The sequence below is a fragment of the Natator depressus genome, chromosome 2 (genome assembly GCF_965152275.1).
Source record: "Natator depressus isolate rNatDep1 chromosome 2, rNatDep2.hap1, whole genome shotgun sequence".
NCBI lineage: Eukaryota > Metazoa > Chordata > Testudines > Cheloniidae > Natator > Natator depressus.
In genome coordinates, this window is record NC_134235.1 from 57,478,873 (window position 1) to 57,498,763 (window position 19,891).

At 38.1% G+C, this 19,891-nt stretch overlaps 1 protein-coding gene across 2 annotated transcripts in view; it reads left to right on the top strand.

Moving 5' to 3' along the window:
- NCOA2 (nuclear receptor coactivator 2) overlaps positions 1–19,891 on the top strand; it is a 251,838-nt gene that overhangs the window by 12,837 nt on the left and 219,110 nt on the right. For both annotated transcript variants that reach the window (XM_074944251.1, XM_074944252.1), the window contains exon 2: positions 3,503–3,582. The gene's annotated coding sequence lies outside the window, so the exon portion shown is untranslated. The remainder of the gene's footprint in view (positions 1–3,502; positions 3,583–19,891) is intronic.

The following is a 19,891-nucleotide window of genomic DNA, read 5'->3' on the forward strand; positions in this document are numbered from 1 at the left end:
TGTTCTCACCAGCTAACTGATTCATCATTATGATAACAGCATGATGAGGTAAAAGTGGGCCTGTGAAGAGCAAAACTCTTTTAAAAAACGTTTCAAGAGGATGTGTTCTTAGTTCTCACAGAAGTGAGAGACTGACAATACTGCCTAGTTTATGGGGAGACACGTGCAAGCTTGTCTACGCAACTCTCCCAATATACTTCATTTTTGCCCTGTAGCACCTCTATTATTCCTGTCTTTGGGCCTCTCAGCAGAAATTTCAAGACATGCTGACTGAGTGCTTGTGTTATACAGACATGTCCACAAATATATGCATGTAGACCATCAAAATCATTTTACTTGTTATACTTGATGCACAAAATGGAACTTGCGTCTTTAGAGATGAAAGGCTAGCTCATCTGTTGTTTTCATATCAGAGTCTCCAGCACAAATTCTCTGATAAGGAAAAGGTTATGAGAATGCTATAGGTCAATAGACTTTTTTTTAATTTATTTCAAGACTTTCTGAAAGTGTTTTCCAGTATAAAATTTAACTCAAATCTTTTTTCTTGTAACTATAAAAGACAGGACTATAACATTTAAATTTTTTACAGCCAAAAAGTTAAGATTTTTTTTTGAGGGCTGACCTATTGATTCTTTAATTACTGTAAAGATACTGTAGCTCTAATTACATAGTTTTGTTTTAATTTTTTTGTTTTACATACGTGTACTGAAGTGAGCTGTAGCTCACGAAAGCTTATGCTCAAATTGGTTAGTCTCTAAGGTGCCACAAGTACTCCTTTTCTTTTTGTGAATACAGACTAATACAGCTGCTACTCTGAAACCTAGTACTGTCCCTGGATCTGCCTCATTAGGGACTGACTAAACTTTGCTATCTGCCTCTGGATTTTAGGTGTCTGATAATATTTTTCAAATGTCTAAAGATTAAAGTCATTTTATCTTTGCACCAATCTTCTGAACCATCTCTTCCCCTAGTTGTATTAGTTTTCACTATAAAACAGGATTACAGATAATTAAATTAAATCAAGCAGGAATGAAGACAAACTTAAAGTATCACATATTTGTGTTCTCTAGTACCAACATGCTTTTTAAATGCTGTAGTGGAAATGTATGTATCCAAAACACCTACCAAATTAATTGCAGTGCATGTAAACATATTGTCCAGATTGTCCTCTATTCCTTGGTGATAGCGTCGAAGAATGGCCAATTACTGAGTGATGTGCCACTTGTGAGTGTAAGAAGTTTTAACAGAATTTATTTTTAAAAGGTATATAAGCGAATAGGGCCATGATCAAGAATGTAATTCTTCCTACGCTCTAAATACCATTTTCCTCAAAGCACCTTTTTTTGTTGTTGTTGATTGCTTTGGGGTGGGGGAGAAGAAGACTTACATAAGTCTTAGAATATAGGTGAGCAGCTTTAATTCATACCTCCGTTTTTCTTGTCAGTCAGAATGAGACGTAAGGATAGTATTGGTGTAAATGCTTCTTTGGTAGTTTGTTTGGTGGGTACAAATGTCATCTGGCCCTCAGACAGAATCTGTTTATAAAGGTTAAGTGGATGGTAGAGTGAAGTTAATAAACGGTTACCTTTTGTAACCGTTCTTCGAGATATGTTGCTCATGTCCATTCCATTGTAGGTGTGTGTGTGCTCACCACATGCACCGATGCCAGAAGGAGGTTCGGGTGCAGGAGTCAACCGTGATCCTGCGAGAGTAGGTCCGGGTGGCTGGGAAGTGGCCATGGGCTGCAATGGCAGGCCATGAGCATGTTGAACCAATGCTGACGAGGCCATGCTGGGGCAATCATAATGACCCATGCCATGTCCATCTTGATTTTTCGAGAGGACTTTGATGATGAGCAGAATTGGTGGGTAGGCGTACATCAGGAGTCCTGACCAAGACTGGAGAAAGGTATCGGATAGCAAGCCTCTGCTGAAGCCTTGGAGGGAACAAAACTGATTAAGCTTTAGTAGTGAATTTATTTTATATAGTTGTTAGACACAGTAGAGATTGGAAAGCTCTCCAAAGCAAGGAGACGTTCCAGCACAGTCACTGGCGGTAAGAAGGAACTGAGGGAGGGGGAAGCTGGCGGCGCCCCTTATACTGGCACATATGTGCACCACTCTAGAGGTTCATTAGTAATCTCCCTGGACTCCAGGGAGATTACTGATGAACCCAGGACGCTGAGTAACACATACCGCCTTCTCAGCTGCCCCGGAACCTGCATGGGCAATAGCAAAAGCTCAGGCTCTTCTTCCAGAAGAGAGAAGAAGAGAAGAGCTTTTGAATTTTCGCGGGGCGGCTTGGGGTCTGTGGAGGGGAGGTGCGGTTACGGGGGCTTCAGCCAGCCTGGGGCTTCTCTGAGCAGGTTGTGGCGGAGGGCCCAGGGCTCTGTCCGTGGGGGGTGGGGGAAGGTGCGGGAGAGGCAGGGGGTCCCAAGGCTTAGGCCGCGGAGGGGAGAGGGGGTCTCAGGGCTTGGGCTGTGGGGGGCACGGCAGGGGGCCTCGGGGCTCCAGCCATGGGAGGGGCAAGGGGGTCTTGGGGATCTGGCTGCAGGGGGTGTGAGAGTGGAAGGGGCAGAGCCAGGGTTTAGCCTTCCCAAAGTGGGGTTCTGTCCGCCACCCATGGACATGAGCAAGCACTCCAGAAGAATATTGCACCTCCTCTTCTCTGAAAGAGTGGGCACTGCTTTGGTACGAAAATGGTTGTCTTCTGTTCTCCTGGAATCTAAAGGTTACTCCAAATGCATATTTTTTCATTTGTTGGCTAACTCTAATGCTTCTGTCACTCAGGCCAGAAATGTTTGCTTTAAAGTGGAATTTGAAGAGTGGAGAATAACTGAATTTAATGAATGTGCATATAATTTTCATGAAGTTTGTTTTTAATATGGACTCAAAGGCTTTTTTATAATAGTTCCTATTTTTAGAGATTTAGACACTAATTTTGTTTAAAAAGCAAATCAGACCAACAAATAAAGGAAGCAGTAGCTGTCATGGAGATTTTCTACACTGATTTGGTAAACTCTGCTTCAGGTTCTGATTTTTAAGAAAGGATTCGAGTTCTGATATATGTGAGGAACGGCTAGCTGAGAATCTTGGTTATCCTGGACTTATTTTCACAGAAAATAAAGTACACAGAGTTCAAATTAATTTTAACCTATTGGTTGCTATCACCATGGGTTTGCATGCAGTCAGCAGTAATTCCTGCAAAGGGAATGGTGCGTATATGGAGTAATTCATGCAGTTGCTTATGCTCAAATAAATTGGTTAGTCTCTAAGGTGCCACAAGTACTCCTTTTCTTTTTGCGAATACAGACTAACACGGCTGCTACTCTGAAACCATAATTATACAGTGATCTCTGAACCAGATATCACACTGCAAAGTTTATAGTGCTCGCTTTCTCAGTTAATGATCAGTACATTATGTTAAACATACTGCAATATTAATGTAATTTCAGTTTCTCTATTCAAACAGGCTAACATTTCTCTTTTACTTCTGTTTATAGCACACTTGAGATGTATCTGAGTACTGAAACTCACACACACACGACCTACAGAACTGATTTGACTGCCTCACTGAGTCTTGGTGAGTTATCTGTAAACTATATACATTTAAACACTGTTGCTACAGTTATAGCTCTTTCAGCAGAGAATTTGATGATCAAGTAAGGAGTTTTGATCTGAATATTTAGGGCACAGACGTAAAAACCTGTCTTAGATAACATACAAACTAATTAATACAATGCGAGTAAGAAAAGAAATTTTCAAAGGCTCATTGTGAAAATATTTTTGGCTGGACTACTCATGTAAAGACTACTCACAAGAGTGTAGGATCCAGGGTGACATCCTGTGTTGGGAAAGTAAACAAATATATACTGAAGCTACTCAAGTAGTAGTATATTTTAAGATTAAGCCAAATAAATGCTTTTATCATCTAGCTAATGGACTTTTTACTTTCCAGATGTGGCCTTTCTTATAGTAAAGGTTGTGTTGTAATAATAGAACTCTTTCCTTCTACCAGCACTAATAAACTATGTACATTGTGGCTGAAACCAATATAATGATAACCAAATAACTAATTGCTCAGGAATGATATACCTGTCTGAATCCACTCACGAGAAGGGATAATACCTCTGAGAGTGAGTAAAAAGAGACCTCCTGTAGCTTGTTTTAAACTGATGATGATAATTTTGTAGTTTAACAAAACTTAGCAGCAGAAGATAAATAAATAGGCTTGTTTAACGTAATAGTGGCACTCCATAATAATGTAGAAGGTTCTATATAAAATCTAGAGATTTTCTTTTTGTGTGAGGCCCCTTTCAGGATTCTCAAGAAAATATGTTCCCTTTAATGTGTTGTAGAATGACTTACTAAAGACTAATTATAAATGTGCATTTTTGAGACTTGCACATATTAAGTATGCAGGTAGGTAGTTATGCTAAGTAACAGGGTTCTTAATGTGTTTAGCAGTTTGCAAAATGTTGAAAAATTACGGGCTAAAATATGTATATCTGTGTCGGGTATCTTCATCTTTTACAGTTATATTAAGCAAATTTTGGAGCGCAAAAAGAATTTTCCTTAAAAAAATAAAAACAAAAACCCCCACTTTTTCTTTATTGTCAATAAATGAAAAGACTAAATGGCATTGTCTGCTACCTCTTTTTTGCTTTTTTTTTTTTTTTTTTTTTACTATTTATTGTGTCTTATCAAAAATCATTCTTAATTCAGACTCATTCAATGAAATAATCTGATATTCAGTTTAATTGTATAAACATACATGAACCTGTCTTTCTTAATTTAAACTATTGTACCACAAATTGCACACAAAATGCAGAACTTAAACTGTGATATTCTAGGAAGCTCATTATTAATTTGATGTGCATAATTATAATATGCAGATCACAGTCTCGCTATAGACAGGAAAGAGAAGATTCTGTAATACATCTGTTTTCCTAAACATTTTGAGTAGTGCTTTCCCTCATTTCAAAAATCAAAACAATTAGTAAGTGAAAACCTTAAAGTATGTGTGGTATTTTGCAGTTAATAAAAAGCTTTATGGTAGCATAATTTATATACCTGGTATTGCAAGCATTTATGAGCACCTTACTTCCAGAGGGATATACAAATTCTGGAGAAGATGTATAATAAATTGGAATAAAATAAAGTCTACTAATTGATCAAAGAAGTTTGATGTGCTTTAATTAGAAGTTTGAAGAGGTGTATATGAGGATCTGCACATATGTACAGAGATTTGGGTAAAAAAAAATATTTCAAACTAGGCAGTAGAAGAACACATGACCATTCTTTGACTTTAAAAATAAGTGAGAAGTTTTGTTTTTCTCCAAATATGATCAGAATTCTGTTTTTGGTAGTAGAAAAATCTGGTTTACTAGTATTCAAGGAAAAATAAACAATTACTTGTACACCAGTGGTATATCAAGGTTGAATTAGATGTTTAGCTATAGTGATTTTCATGCAAACAGGGTTAATATGATTGCCTAATCTGGGGTCAGGAAAGAAATTTTCTGCAGGGCATATTGTCAGTGACCATGGGGTCTTTCACCTTTATTTGAAACTCTGAGCAGTGATCTTCTGTTAAGATTAGACGGTGCATCCCATAGGTCAATTTCCAGCCATTGGGAGTGGGCATTGACCTTTCTGTTTTTTTGTGATGTGGAAATGATTGTGATACCATAAGTTTAACACTTTGACATCCTTGTAAAATCAAAGAAGATTGATTATTGAAGCATTAAAGTTATTTTTTAAAAAACTGAATAGCAAAAATATAAATTAAGTTAATGGGTTAGGGTTGTTTAAAAATAAATTATAGGTTTAAATAATATACAAGTCTGTCTCTGGTTCTGAGTATACAGTCTTCACACATGTAAAACTCACTTTAAATTCAGTGGATGTGTTGCATGGGAGCAGATGCTGTGCAACTGAGCTGCTTATTGTGTTGGAGGAATATGAAATATTATATGTGATAGGACTGTTTAAAAGATAAACACCTGTGTTTGAGAACCTCTTTTCTTAAGTAACTACATTAAGATAGTTAGTTACTTCTAACTTTTTAGTTTTTAAAATGAATTAAATGAAAAATATTTTGGAAATAAGGGGATAACTGGAAACTAACTTAACCAATATTTAATAAGTGAATAAAATTATGACTGAATAATGGACCTTGAATAAAGTTTTTTTTATTATATTGCTTATTTTGCTCACAACCTTTTTGTATTGACAAAAGCACAGTATATACACATTTGCAGAAGAAAGAGCCATCATCAGAGGAAAGTGTGTGTGCGCACACACGCGCACACACACACACACACACACACACACACACAGAGTTCCTGCTCTACCTTGGTGGGTCTTGCGCTTATTGGAGGATTTGCTCGCCTTGGAGCTTCACGGCAGCCCTCAGCTTGGCCGTTTTTCTGAACCCACAGTCCAGGTCGACAACTCCTGTGTCTGACCGGGAGGATTTGTGGGGAACCCGGGCCTGCCCTCTACTCCGGGTTCCAGCCCAGGGCCCTGTGGAATGCAGCTGTCTAGAGTGCCTCCTGGAACAGCTGTGCGACAGCTACAACTCCCTGGGCTACTTCCCCATGGCCTCCTCCCAACACCTTCTTTATCCTCACCATAAGACCTTCCTTCTGGAGTCTGATAATGCTGGTACACCTCAGTCCTCCAACAGTCCATGTTCTCACTCTCAGCTCCTAGTGCCTCTTGCTCCCAGCTCCTCACACGCACACCACAAACTGAAGTGAGCTCCTTTTTAAAACCCAGGTGCCCTGATTAGCCTGCCTTAAATGATTCTAGCAGCTTCTTGATTGGCTGCAGGTGTTCTAATCAGCCTGTCTTAATTGTTCTGGAACCTTCCCTGTTACCTTACCCAGGGAAAAGGGACCTACTTAGCCTGGGGCTAATATATCTGCCTTCTATTACTCTCCTACAGCCATCTGGCCCGACCCTGTCACTATATATATAATATATATATATAAAATAAATGTAGATTGATTGCACTGTGTCATCAGTGTTAGAGCCTGGGAATGCTATAGGGGTCAAGAACAGGACAACTGAGCACTTGTATCATCAGGGAAGATGACATGCATTTACTCAGGCAAATATTCCTCACTGCCTGCCCTTAGCCTCCAAATTGAGGCTGGTGAAAGATCTACCCAACTCAGATCTTGACAGTAAATAGTATTAATTAAATATAGGGCTTGACAATGACACTGATAACTTGGATCAAGGCCAGTAGATTTTGCCTTGGTTTTCTGAAAATTGAATTCCACTGATCTGTTTATCTGGCAGCTTTACAGTACAGTAAATTAAAGATCCACAGACACATGTCTGTATGTTAATGTGGTTGAATTTCTATTTTTGTAACGATGCCACAATGCCCGAGCATTAAAGTAGCTGATACTCAAACAGAAAACTAACTTTACTGGCTAAAGTACCAAGCGAATGTCAAGTTTATTAAGCTAATGTCTGGCAAAGTGCCATTGCAACCTCATTATTTTTATATGAAAAGATTTATTGTGAAAAAGTTATACAACTTTTTTACTAAAGCCAACGTTTATTTCTGTATCCAGTTTCAAAATGAACTATCATCACTAAAGTCTTATCCGCTTTGGGCTTGTCCACACTTGCAGAGCTGCAGTGGTTAGTGAAGATGCTACCTGTGCCAACGGTAGAGCTTCTTGCATCATTGTAGGTACTGTACCTCCCTGAGAGGCAGTAGCTACATCGACAGGAGAAGCTCCTTGTGTCAACATAGTGCTGTCTACACCAGGAGTTCAGTTGGTATAACTGCATCACTCAGCGGTGTGGATTTTCCATATCCCTGAGTGATGTAGTTAGACTAATATAAATTCGTAGTGTAGACCAGGGCTTTAAAAAGAAGTTAATTATACCTTAATCATTTAAACATTTTTCTAGGATCCATGTACTTGACCAAAATAATTCCTCTGGGATTTTAAGGAAGCTGATCATACGAGTGTATTTTCTAGAGTTTTAGTATGTCTATAGCCATTTATGACTGGCATGTTGCTCAAATACCAGATTTTAGTTTACACTTTTAGAAGTTCCCCTTTTCAAATGTTTAGCTCATCTTCTTCCCATCCTTCCCCTCTCCTGAAACTCTTTATCAAAATAGCATAGACGAATCATATCTGCAGGAAGGGAGGGAAATACTTCTACTATGTAAATTAAATTCCTTTTTAATCTTTCATTTAAAAAAAATAAAGATACTTAGCTCTAAAAGGACTTTAAAAATATAATGGTTCCATTGAAAACCTGCAAACTGGCTCTGACTTTTTTGTAAAATTCCTGAGTTATTTCTCTCCTTTCAAATAATTTAAATGATTGGCTAAAGCAGTGTTACACAATTGTACAAGAGGTGATTGAGTGGTAGCTTCCCTTTATGTCTACAGCTGTGTTGAAATTTGTTTTAAATATGGTTCTGGCTAGTGGATAATATGAAGTAACTTTCTCTGCTGTTGTGGACTGGACAAACTGTTAAAACTGTTTTACAAAATCATGCCGTTGCCTTCCCACCATAAACAAAGGTGAGAAATACTGATATTCATACACACGAAGTATAGATAGTACATGTATATTATAAATCTGCGTTAAAAAGCCTGCAGTATCCTGGGTGGGGGGAGAAGCATTCATTCTGAAGTCACTTTCTGGACAGCACTATACTAGTTTTATTACTATAGCCGTATTCTGCCCCTCTGCCATTGTTTGGTACTTTTATTGCAGTAAGGTACTACATCTGGCCTTTTATTTTGTGCTTAGAAGCTACAGTGATGACCAGTCTAGAAGTATGTAAAATAGTTTTGGAGGGTCATTAGCCAGCAAATCAGTTCAGTTCATCCTTGACCATCAATGGTGAGGATAACCATACGAGCACCTTGCCAACAAGAACAGGCTAAAATGTGGTTCTCTTCCTAATGGTATTTTAGTGCTCCAGTAGACATACCTTAATTTTGAACCAGGAGAGGAGTGATGATCCAATGGCTAAAGCATTGGGCTTGGATTTATGAGATCTGAGTTCAGTTACTTGATCTGCCACAGGTTTTCTCACGTGTAAAAGGGGGATGACTCCCTTTCTCCCATCTTTCTTTATTGAAATGGTAAGTGCTGTGGGGCAGGGACCGTATTAGGGAAGTGTCTGGTAACAACTCTGTAGTTAGGGTTGAATTCTGAGTGGGCTTGAAATGCATAAATACTGTTTTTCTCTAGAAGAAAGTGACCAATGGGTGTGAAATTTCACACAGTGTTAATAAATTTTCTGTTTATCTTTTTGTTTGGTTACTCTTCATAAATATTTTTAATGGGAAGTCTTTGAATTTAGGCTCTAGCTGAATGTTTTCAGTTTTATTTTTCATTGTTGATTAGTTTCATTCAAAACATAAGACTAGCCAATAGTCCTTCAGACCAATGGTCCATCTAGCCCAGTATCCTGTGTCTGACAGTGGTTGGTAACATGTTTCAAATGGAATGAACAGAATAGGGCAGTTATTGATTGATCCATCCCTTGTTCTTCAATCCCAGCATATGGCAGTCAGAGATTTAGGGACACCCAGAGCATGGGGTTGTGCCCTTGACTGTTTTGGTTAATGGCCATTGATGGACCTATTCTCCATGAACTTATCTAATTCTTTTTTGAACCCAGTTTCGCTTTTGGCCTTCACAACAACCCTTGAAAGCAAGTTCCACAAGTTGAATGTGCGTTGTGTGAAGAAGTACTTCCTTATGTTTTGTTTAAAACCTCCTGTGTGTTTAATTTCATTGGAGGACCCCTGGTTCTTCTGTTATGTGAAGGAGTAACAATTACCAATTCACTTTCTTCACACCATTCATGATTTTATTGACTTCCATCATATTCTCTCCTTCCCCACCTCCCGGTTGTCTATTTTCTAAGATAAACAGTCTCAGTCTTTTTAATTTCTTCTCGTATGGAAGCTGTTCCATACCCCCAGTCATGTTTGTTGCCCTTCTCTGAACTTTTCCCAATTCTAATATATCTTTTTTGAGATGGGTCAACCAGAACTACGTTCGGTATTCAAGATGTGGGGGTACCATGGATTTATAGTGGCATTATGATATTTACTGTCTCCTCTATCTTCTTCCTAATGGTTCTAACATTCTGTCGTTCTGTTAGCTTTCCTGACTGCTCCTGCACATTGAGCAGATGTTTTCAGAGAACTAGCCACAATGAATCCAAGATCTTTTTTGAGTGGTAACAGCTAATTTAGACCCCATCATTTTGTACGTATAGTTGAGACTATGTTTTTCAATGTGCATTATTTTGCATTTATCAACAACAGTTTTCCTCTGTCATTTTGTTGCTCCATCACCCAGTTTTGTGAGATCCCTGTGCTACTCTTCGCAGTCAACTTTGGACTTAATGATCTGGAGTAATTTAGTATCATCTGCAAACTTTGCTACCTCGTTGTTTACATCTCTACCCAGATCATTTATGAATAGGTTGAACAGTCCCAGTACAGATCCTAGAGGGATCATTCTATTTACCTCTCTCCACTGTGAAAATTGACCATTTATTCCCACCCTTTGTTTCCTGTCTTTTTAACCAGTTACTGATCTATGAGAGGACCTTCCCTCTTATCCCATGACTGCTTACTTTGCTTAAGAGCCTTTATTGCAGGACCTTGCCACTGGATAACCCTTGTCCACATGTTTATTGACCCCTTCAAAGAATTCTAATAGATTGGTCAGACATGATTCCCTTTGTAAAAGCAGTGTTGCTGCTTCCCAGAAAATTGGGTTCATCTACATGTCTGATAATTTTGTTCTTTACTATTGTTTCAACCAGTTTGCCTGATACTGAAAATAGGTTTACTGGCCTGTAATCCCCAGGATTGCCTCTGGAGCCATTATAAAAAAAATTGGTGTTACATTACCTATTCTCCAGTCATCTGGTACAGAGGCTGATTTAAGCGATAAATCATGTAGCACAATTAGTAGTTCTGCAATTTCATATTTGAGTTCTTTCAGAATTCTTGGGTGAATACCATCTGGTCCTGGTGATTTTATTACTCTTATTCATCAGTGTGTTCCCAAACCTCCTCTGACATTTCCATCAGCAACAGTTCATCAGATTTGTCACCTTAAAAGAATGCTTTAGGTTTGGGAATCTCCCTCACATCCTCTGCAGTGAAGATTGATGCAGAAAATTCATTTAGCCTCTCCACAGCAACATTGTTTTCCTTAAGTGCTCCTTTAGCATCTTGACCATCCAATAGCCACACTGATTGTTTGGCAGGTTTCCTGCTTTTGAGATACTAAAAACAAATTTTGTTGTGTTTTGGTTTTTGTCTTTTGCTAGTTGCTCTTCAAATTCTCTTTTGGCCTGCCTAATTACACTTTTACATTCCGCTTGCCAGAATTTATGCTTTCTATTTTCCTTAGTAGGATCTGACTTCTGGTTTTTAAACTATGCCTTTTTTACTCTAACAGCCTCTTTTATTCTTGTTGTTTAGCTATGGTGGCATTTTTTGGCCCTCTTACTGTTTTTTTTTGTTTGTTTTGTTTTTTATTTGGGGTATACATTTAGTTTGCGCATATATTATGGTGTTTTAAAATAGTTTCCATGCAGCTTGCAGGCATTTCACTCTTGTTCCTATTCCTTTTAGTTTCTATTTAACTAGCTTCCTCATTTTTTTTGTAGTTCCATTTTTTTAAGTTAAATATTACTGTAGTGGGTTTCTTTGGTATTTCCCCTCCTACAATGATGTTACATTTAATTACATTATGATTGTCATTACTGAGCGGTTCGGCTATATTCACCTCTTGGACCAGATCCTGTGCACTACTTAGGACTAAAGCAAGAATTTCTTCTCCCCTTATAGGTTCCAGGAGCTGCTCCAAGAAGCAGTCATTAATGGTTACCTAGAAATTTTATCTCTGCATCCCATCCTGAGGTGACATGTTCTCAGTCAATCTGGAGATAGTTAAAATCCCCCATTATTATTGGGTTTTCTATTTTTGTAGCCTTTCTAATCTACCTGAGCATTTCACAGTCTCTGTCACCATCCTGGTCAGGTGGTCAGTAGTATATTCCTGTAGCTATACTCTTAACTGTTCAAGCATGGAATTCGTATCCATATCAGTGGCAGTTTGATTAATCAAAGATTTTTACTATATTTTACTCTGTGCTTTCTTTCACATATAATGCCACTCCCCCACAGCATAACCTACTCTTTCAGTCCTGTATATTGTGTACTCTGGTATTACCATGTCCCATTGATTATCATCGTTCCACGAAGTTTCTGTGACAAAATATGTATCTACACAAAAATTAGTAGAGAGGTGGTGGGTGGGTTGCTCCATGGCTGTGAACTCTTCATATCAGCCATTTAAATTGTCCATAACTGGTAATAGAAATTGAATACATTTGACTACAAGTGTTTTAATATAAAAGAATTTCCCATTGTTATTAATGCATTGTGGATGTTTTTACCTAGTGGCTTCTCCATTTGACACTCTTCGATCAAGTCAGTGTAAACAGTGATTGATTCAAACATCTCGAAGACCTAAAAGAATTGTGTAAGTAAGATCAGAGTAACATGTAGTTAGATGTGTCACTAGCACAGAAAACCTGGGGAAAAGCAAAAATGTGAGCTTTCGACTATGTGCATAGCAAAGTGAGGAATACAGAGTTACGCTTTTTTAAAAAAAAAAAGCTGAAAAGGTCTTTTAAAATGTAATGAAAAATTAATACACTTCTACTGATGTTGACATGACCTTTATACTACTTTTACTATTTTAATTTTGTGAAAAAATAGGTTTATAAATCGAGTGATAATTTGGACATATGAACCATATTATGTTCTGTTACGCTTGTGCAAACACAGAATAATTCCACTGAAGTTATGCTGCTGTAATTGAAAGAGGAACATCACCTACTCTTTTAGAGTTTTCTTAGGAAAAGGAAAAAAACCCCACCTTTTTACCAGGATTGGATTTCAAAAGGGGAATAAAGGACCCTTCCACCCCCCCCACCCCCCCCCAAAAAAAGTGTAAACTTGCTATCAGCAGTGTAGAAGAGATGTTCTGTAGCACTCCTAATTGAAAATACTCTCTGATTTGCATTAGTTGAATTTACAGAAGAGATTTCTGCTGTATTTTTATTGATTTTGCTTGTTGCTGACAAGGAAGCAGTTAATAAGGAAAATTGTTGTTTTTAGGGCTGTCAAGCAATTAAAAAAAATTAATGGTGATTAATCACGTTGCTAAACAATAATAGAATACCATTTATATCCATATTTTTGGATGTTTTCTACATTTTCAAATATATTGATTTCAACTGCAACACAGAATACAAAGTGTACAGTGCTCAGTTTATATTCATTTTTATTACAAATATTTGCACTGTAAAAAAACAAAAGAAATAGTATTTTTCAATTCCCCATTGCAAGTACTGTCATACAATCTGTTTATCATGAAAGTTGAATTTATAAGTGCAGAATTATGTGGGGAAAAAAAACCCTGCACTCAAAAACAAAACAATGTAAAACTTTAGAGCCTACAAGTCCACTCAGTCCTACTTCTTGTTCAGCCAATCAAGTTTGTTTACATATGCAGGAGATAACGTTGCCTGCTTCTTGTTTATAATGTCACCTGAAAGTGAGAACAGGTGTTTGCTTGGCACTGTTGTAGCCAGCCTTGTATATGCCAGATGCGCTAAAAATTCATATGTCCCTTCACGCTTCAACCATCATTCCAGAGGACAGGTGTCCATGCTGATGACGGGTTCTGCTTGATAACAGTCCAAAGCAGTGCGGACTGCCACATGTTCATTTTCATCATCTGAGTCAGATGACACCAGCTGAAGGTTGATTTTTTTCTTCTTTGGTAGTTCGGGTTCTGTAGTTTCCGCATCAGAGTGTTGCTCTTTTAAGACTTCAGTGGACACCTTGTCTCTCTCCGATTTTGGAAGGCACTTCAGATTCTTAAATCTTGGGTCAAGTGCTGTAGCTATCTTTAGAAATCTCACACTGGTACCTTCTTTGTGTTTTGTCAAATCTGCAGTGAAAGTGTTCTCAAAACAAACAACACATGCTGGGTCATCATCCGCCACTGCTTGCATGGAAGCATGTCCCCTGGAATGGTGGCCGAAGCATGAAGGGGCATACAAATGTTTAGCATATCTAGCACCTAAATATCTTGCAGTGCCGGCTACAAAAGTGTGAACGTCTGTTCTCGCTTTCAGGTGTTATTGTAAATAATAAGCAGGCAGCATTATGTCCCATAAGTGTAAACAAACTTGTTTCTCTTAGTGATTGGCTGAATAAAAAAGTAGGACTGAGTGGACTTTTAGGCTCTAAAGTTTTACATTTTTTTTGTTACATAAATGCCCTCAAAAGCAAAACAATCTACATTCGTAAGTTGCACTTTCATGGCAGAGATTGCACTACAGTATTTGTATGAGGTGAATTGAAAAATACTATTTCTTTTGTTTATCCTTTTTAGAGGTCAAATATTAGTAATCAAAAATAATAATATAAAGTGAGCACTATATACTTTGTATTCTGTGTTGTAATTGAAATCAATATATTTGAAAATGTAGAGAAACATCCAAAAACATTTTATAAATTTCACTTGGTATTCTACTGGTGAACAGTGCGATTAAAACTGCGATGAATTGTGATAATTTTTTTGAGTTAATTGTGTGAGTTAACTGTGATTTAATCGATAGCCCTAGTTGTTTTGTAATAGTGACAATATCTTGCGGGGAAGTAGAAGTTGAGTGAAATAGCGCAACCTAGGGTTTTGTGTGAGCATATAATATACATTGGGTCAGTTAAGAATCTTTTTTGAATTTTTATAATTGAAAATTTCTTTTCTTTTTTTTTTTTTTTTTTCAAACAAACCAACCCCAAACAAACAAAATAAAACAACGTATAATTTTTCCACAAAACTAAGTTTTGTTCATCTGAGATGAGCTGACATACATAAGCAACTGACTATTTTTTCATGTTGCTTCATTCATAGTATCTGCTAATTTTGTATCTTATATATAACACCTAGTGGTGGGCTCCAGCAGCTCTTTACTGTTGCCACAAGCTCAAGCTACTCCTGTGCTGAATACTGAACGACCAGTTGAGTACCTTTTTACAAACTTGTTGGTAGCCAACTATGAAAATTTGTTCTGTTGGCCTTTTTAGTGTCTAGGAGTGCACCATCATCAACAAACAACTCCAGTAAGGTGGCAGCCAACCATATAGAGAAATAGTTAAGAATTTGAGAGTTTAACTCTAAAATGACATTTGAATTTGTGGTAGAAATCACATTTAATCCCATAAAATTGTCCTATATGTATAATTACATCCAAAGGAGTTAGGGAAGGGATGTAGCCCTAGGGAGAAAGGATCGCCTTGTGCTTTAGGCACTGGCTAGGAAGTCAAGAGATCAGTTATCAGCTCCCAGTTTTGCCGTAGACTCCCTGTGTGACCTTGGGCAAGTCATTTCAACCATCTATGCCTCAGTTGTCCATCTATAAAATGAGGCTTATATTTTTCACATGGCTGGGTGTAAGGATACATTCATTACTGTTTGTGGACTGCTCAGATTTTATGGTGTTTGGGTTTATATAGGTGCACAGAACAATTACTCATTTTTACTTTCCAGTTCAGAAAACACTAGTCAAATAAGAGGCCATATTTTCAATTAGGTGTGCAGGACATGAAATAGTGGAATTTTCAAAAGTCTTAGAGGGAGTTTACCAGCTAAGCCTGCGATCAATGGGCTCCTGCCAAATTATTAAATGAGAATCAGTCTAAATTGTTTTGAGTCAACTGTAATTTTGCTTGCTTACACTGTTAGATAAAACATCAAGTAGGTAGATTTAGACTTTTAATTCCATCTCCTGTTAAATGTGAAATTATCTTTGTGGAAGTACTCTCTGAAATTCTACTTTAGCACTTCAGTATTGGGTTAAGCTCTCTGAATCCTCTGTAGAATTATTTTATTTGTTTTAGGGCCCTGGAGGTCAGGAAACAAAATCCACTTGGAAGTTCTGGAGTGGGGGGAAAAATACAATGCAGTCTTGCTCAGCTCAAGAAAAATGGGATATCTGTAAGTTACTATAGGTACGGGCTTGGCAGAATTGGATTTTTTTTTTTTTTTTAAATAAAGGATGGATAGTGATGTTTGGTTTTTAAGCTTTTTTCAATATTTATCAATTTAAATTTTCAGTTGTGCAAAATTATGGGTGAATTGTTTTTCAGTTTTTGTTGACATAAATACCCACAGTTGTGGGAACTTGTGCAGGAGGGGAAGAGGTCAGACAATTATTTAATGACAGTAGATGTTGAGATTCAAAAAGTTAATCCTTTATAGCTGTTAACACAAATGGTCAATGTCACATGTTACAATATACCAAGTAAATATCTTTAAATCAAACTCTAAAAATTTCTCAAGTCACATTTTTCTCAAGTAGCATTTGCCTGTATGTAAATATCAGTTATCATCAATGGAAATATTTTTTCATTGGTTGCTGTGTGTATGCTGAAATTGATGTTTATTGATATTTACCAATAAAAATCTAATCCTTCCCAGCCTGCATATATAGTCTCTTAGTAAAGTCCCATGTAGGAAATGTTATTTTAAAATGAGACTGTTACTTGATTAGTGAGTAAGGATTTTCATAAACAGGGCTTGTTTTTGAAGAGATACTTTCAGCTTAAAAAAAAAACACACCAAGGGTTTTTATTTTTAATTTTACTATTTGTTACAAGTAACACCTTAATTTCTAAATTCTACTAATTTTATTGTTGTTTTTGTTTACTTTGTGTATTAGCTTTCACTTTGTGTATGGTCAGTTTCACTACTTCCTTTGTACATGTATAGTAAGTGAGGCCTGGTCTACACTGGGGGAGACAATTGATCTAAGTTACGCAATACGTGAATAACGTAGCTGAAGTCAACATACTTAGATCTATCTACTGCGGTATCTTCGCTGCGGTAGGTCGACTGCTGATGCTCCCCCGTTGACTCCGCCTATGGTTCTCGCTCCGGTGGAGTACTGGAGCCGACAGGAGAGCGCTCAGCGGTCGATTTATTGTGTCTTCACTAGACGTGATAAATCGACCATCCCCCTCCACCGCCCCCGGAATCGATCGCTTCGGACATAAGTGTAGACATGCCCTTAGCTTACTCTTGTTGGTGTGTATCCTACAGGCTTCAACAAAGGAAACTTTTTTTTTTGTTTAAAAAAAAATTATTATTAAACCACATAAATTGACTGGAGGAGCAGACAGGTGGGGGTGTACTTGCAATTAATTGCAACTCATTTTTTAGAAAAATAGATTTTAAGTTAAAGGTATACCTTAAACTCCTAAATTATTGTATGATATGAAGATTATGGAACACACATAAGTTCTGCATTTTGACTAAAGAAGGAAACCCCAAGCATTCTGCATATTTATATACGTAGTGTTTAACCTGTATAAACATTTTAAAGTTAATCTGAAAAGGTAAAATGCTGAAAATGCTCAGTATCCCACATGAACAAAGTAAGAGGAGCATTCAGCCATTATTATCTTGAGCTTGCAACTTTAAATCTAACTTTTCCTCCTTAACGAACTCGCTCTACCTTTTATTCTGTTTATGTTGGACATTCAGTGCATAATACTCAGTGGGGAGTTTTTTTGGTGGGAGAGACTGTTCCATTGTAGATCACCTTTAAAAGATACATAATATACTTAGTCCATGTTTTAGCAGGCTACGTATATCTTTGTTACAAATTAAATTGCATTTTTGAACATCTATGGTTTCTGATGTCATAAAGTATAAATTAATACAATGAAAATCTTATGGAATAAATCATTTTAACTGCTCTTAGCATCTCTTTAGGATTAGGAGACAAGCTGTGTGCTGTGCATTGCAGATATTAAGAAACATCAGAAGTTTTTTTTAACATAAGTTTTGAAATGAGTTGTGGGCTGAGCTCCAGCGCTGCTAGGAGCATAGCTCATTCTGCAGTAGTTCCATTATCATTTTATCACATATCAGATGCATTTATTTCAGTTTTTAATAACTTTGGTTAATGTTTTTAATTTACCATATAATTATTCTAACTTACTGCTGTTTCAAAAATTTACAAAAATGTAAAAGTATAGACTACTACACAAAAATAAGGCCCAAATACTTCAGTTTTTAATTAAATATATATTTGATGGGTTGGGCTTGGTTTGTTTTTTGTAACTGGTGACAGCTGTCAAAGTTAGAGGCCTGACCTCAGAGGTTTTTTTTGTTCTGTTTTGTTTTTTTGTGAGGGGAAAGTAGGTGAAATAGAGTACAATCACCAATTTCTTGGAGAGTTTAAAAATCTTACTTTTACTTTTCCATGCTTTCTAAGAGAGGGGGAAAGCATTTTAATAACATTATTGAACAAAGATTTTTAAAACAAAATGTACAGCATTCTTTACAATATTCTCATCAAATGCTAATTTTAAAATTTATTTCAATTCATTCACAAGAAATCCTCTGTCTGCTTTGGGGAAATGTAGATGCTGTAGTAAGGTTAGTCAGTTGTAGCAGAAGTAAGCAGGCTCATGAGCTTGTATTTGAAGTATTTCTGGGGCTGAACAATTGGGCTGCTTTTAACGTCAAACTAGATACCTTGCAGTTGCTGGGGCTACCATTATTTACCGAAAATAATGGTGCCAGAGTAGGAATAGTGTAGCAGATCTTTTTTTTTTTTTAAATTTTAACATTCTGGCCAGTAAATACCACAGCAGGGTGTACCCCATCCCACTCTACATGCCTTCACCTCTCTGCAGGAGCCCTGCCAAATATATGCCCTGAAAGTGCAGCGATTAAGGCTATTTTGGATCAAGGGTAGAAATGAGTTCCAGAGATGAAAGGCCTTTGTGCAGAATGCCTAACCTGCCGCCACCTTATTTCCTCTCTTGGAAAGTAAAGCTCAGGTGCTGCCCTCAATTCCGGTAGGGTGGCCTAGGGAGAGTGGTGATCTCTCAGGTCGTCAGGTTCCGGGATTTTTAGATCCAAGCCAAAACCCTGAATGCCACCTAAACCCTAACTATATAAGTAGGGCCCTACCAAATTCACGGTCCATTTTGGTCAATTGCATGGTTGTAGGATTTTTAAAATAGTAAAGTTCACCGTTTCAGATATTTAAATCTGAAAATTTCACAGTGTTGAAACCGTGGGGGTACCCACCCTAAAGGGGATTGTCAGGGATTGCAAGGCTAGTGAAGGGAGGTTACAGTATTGCCATCCTTACTTCTGCGCTGCTGTTGGCAGTGGTGCTGCCTTCAGAACTGGACAGCGGGAGCTGCTGGCTGGGAACCCAGCTCTGAAGGCACCACCAGCAACACAGAAGTGAGGGGTGGCATGGTATGGGGGGGTTGTCACTTTTGGCAGGAGGGAGGGCTGGCCTTATGGTGGGTGACTGCCCAGGGCTCTGTAGTCATCCCCCTCCAGCCAGCCCTTTAACCTGTGGGTGCTGAGCCTGGAGCTGGGAAGGGGCAGGGCTGAGGGCACCCCACCAAAGGGCCTCTACCATGCACTGGGCTCTATGCTCCCACCTCCAGGAACCTCCCCTGGATGCAGCAAGCTGCTGCTGGTGATGGCGCAGAAGTAAGGGTGGCAATGCGGTACCATGCCACCCTCACTTCTGCACCACTGCAGGCTGATGGCGGTGCCTTCAGGGCTGAGCTCCCGGCCAGCAGCCGCACGCTACTCAGAAGCAAGTGTGGCAATCCTATGCGCCCCCCCCCCCCCCCCGGGCCATCTACAATAGCCAGATTTCACAGGGGAGACCAGATATTAGCATCTGTAACGTTTTTTTTCCACAGACATGAATTTGGTAGGGCTCACTATATAAGTACCTACTATAC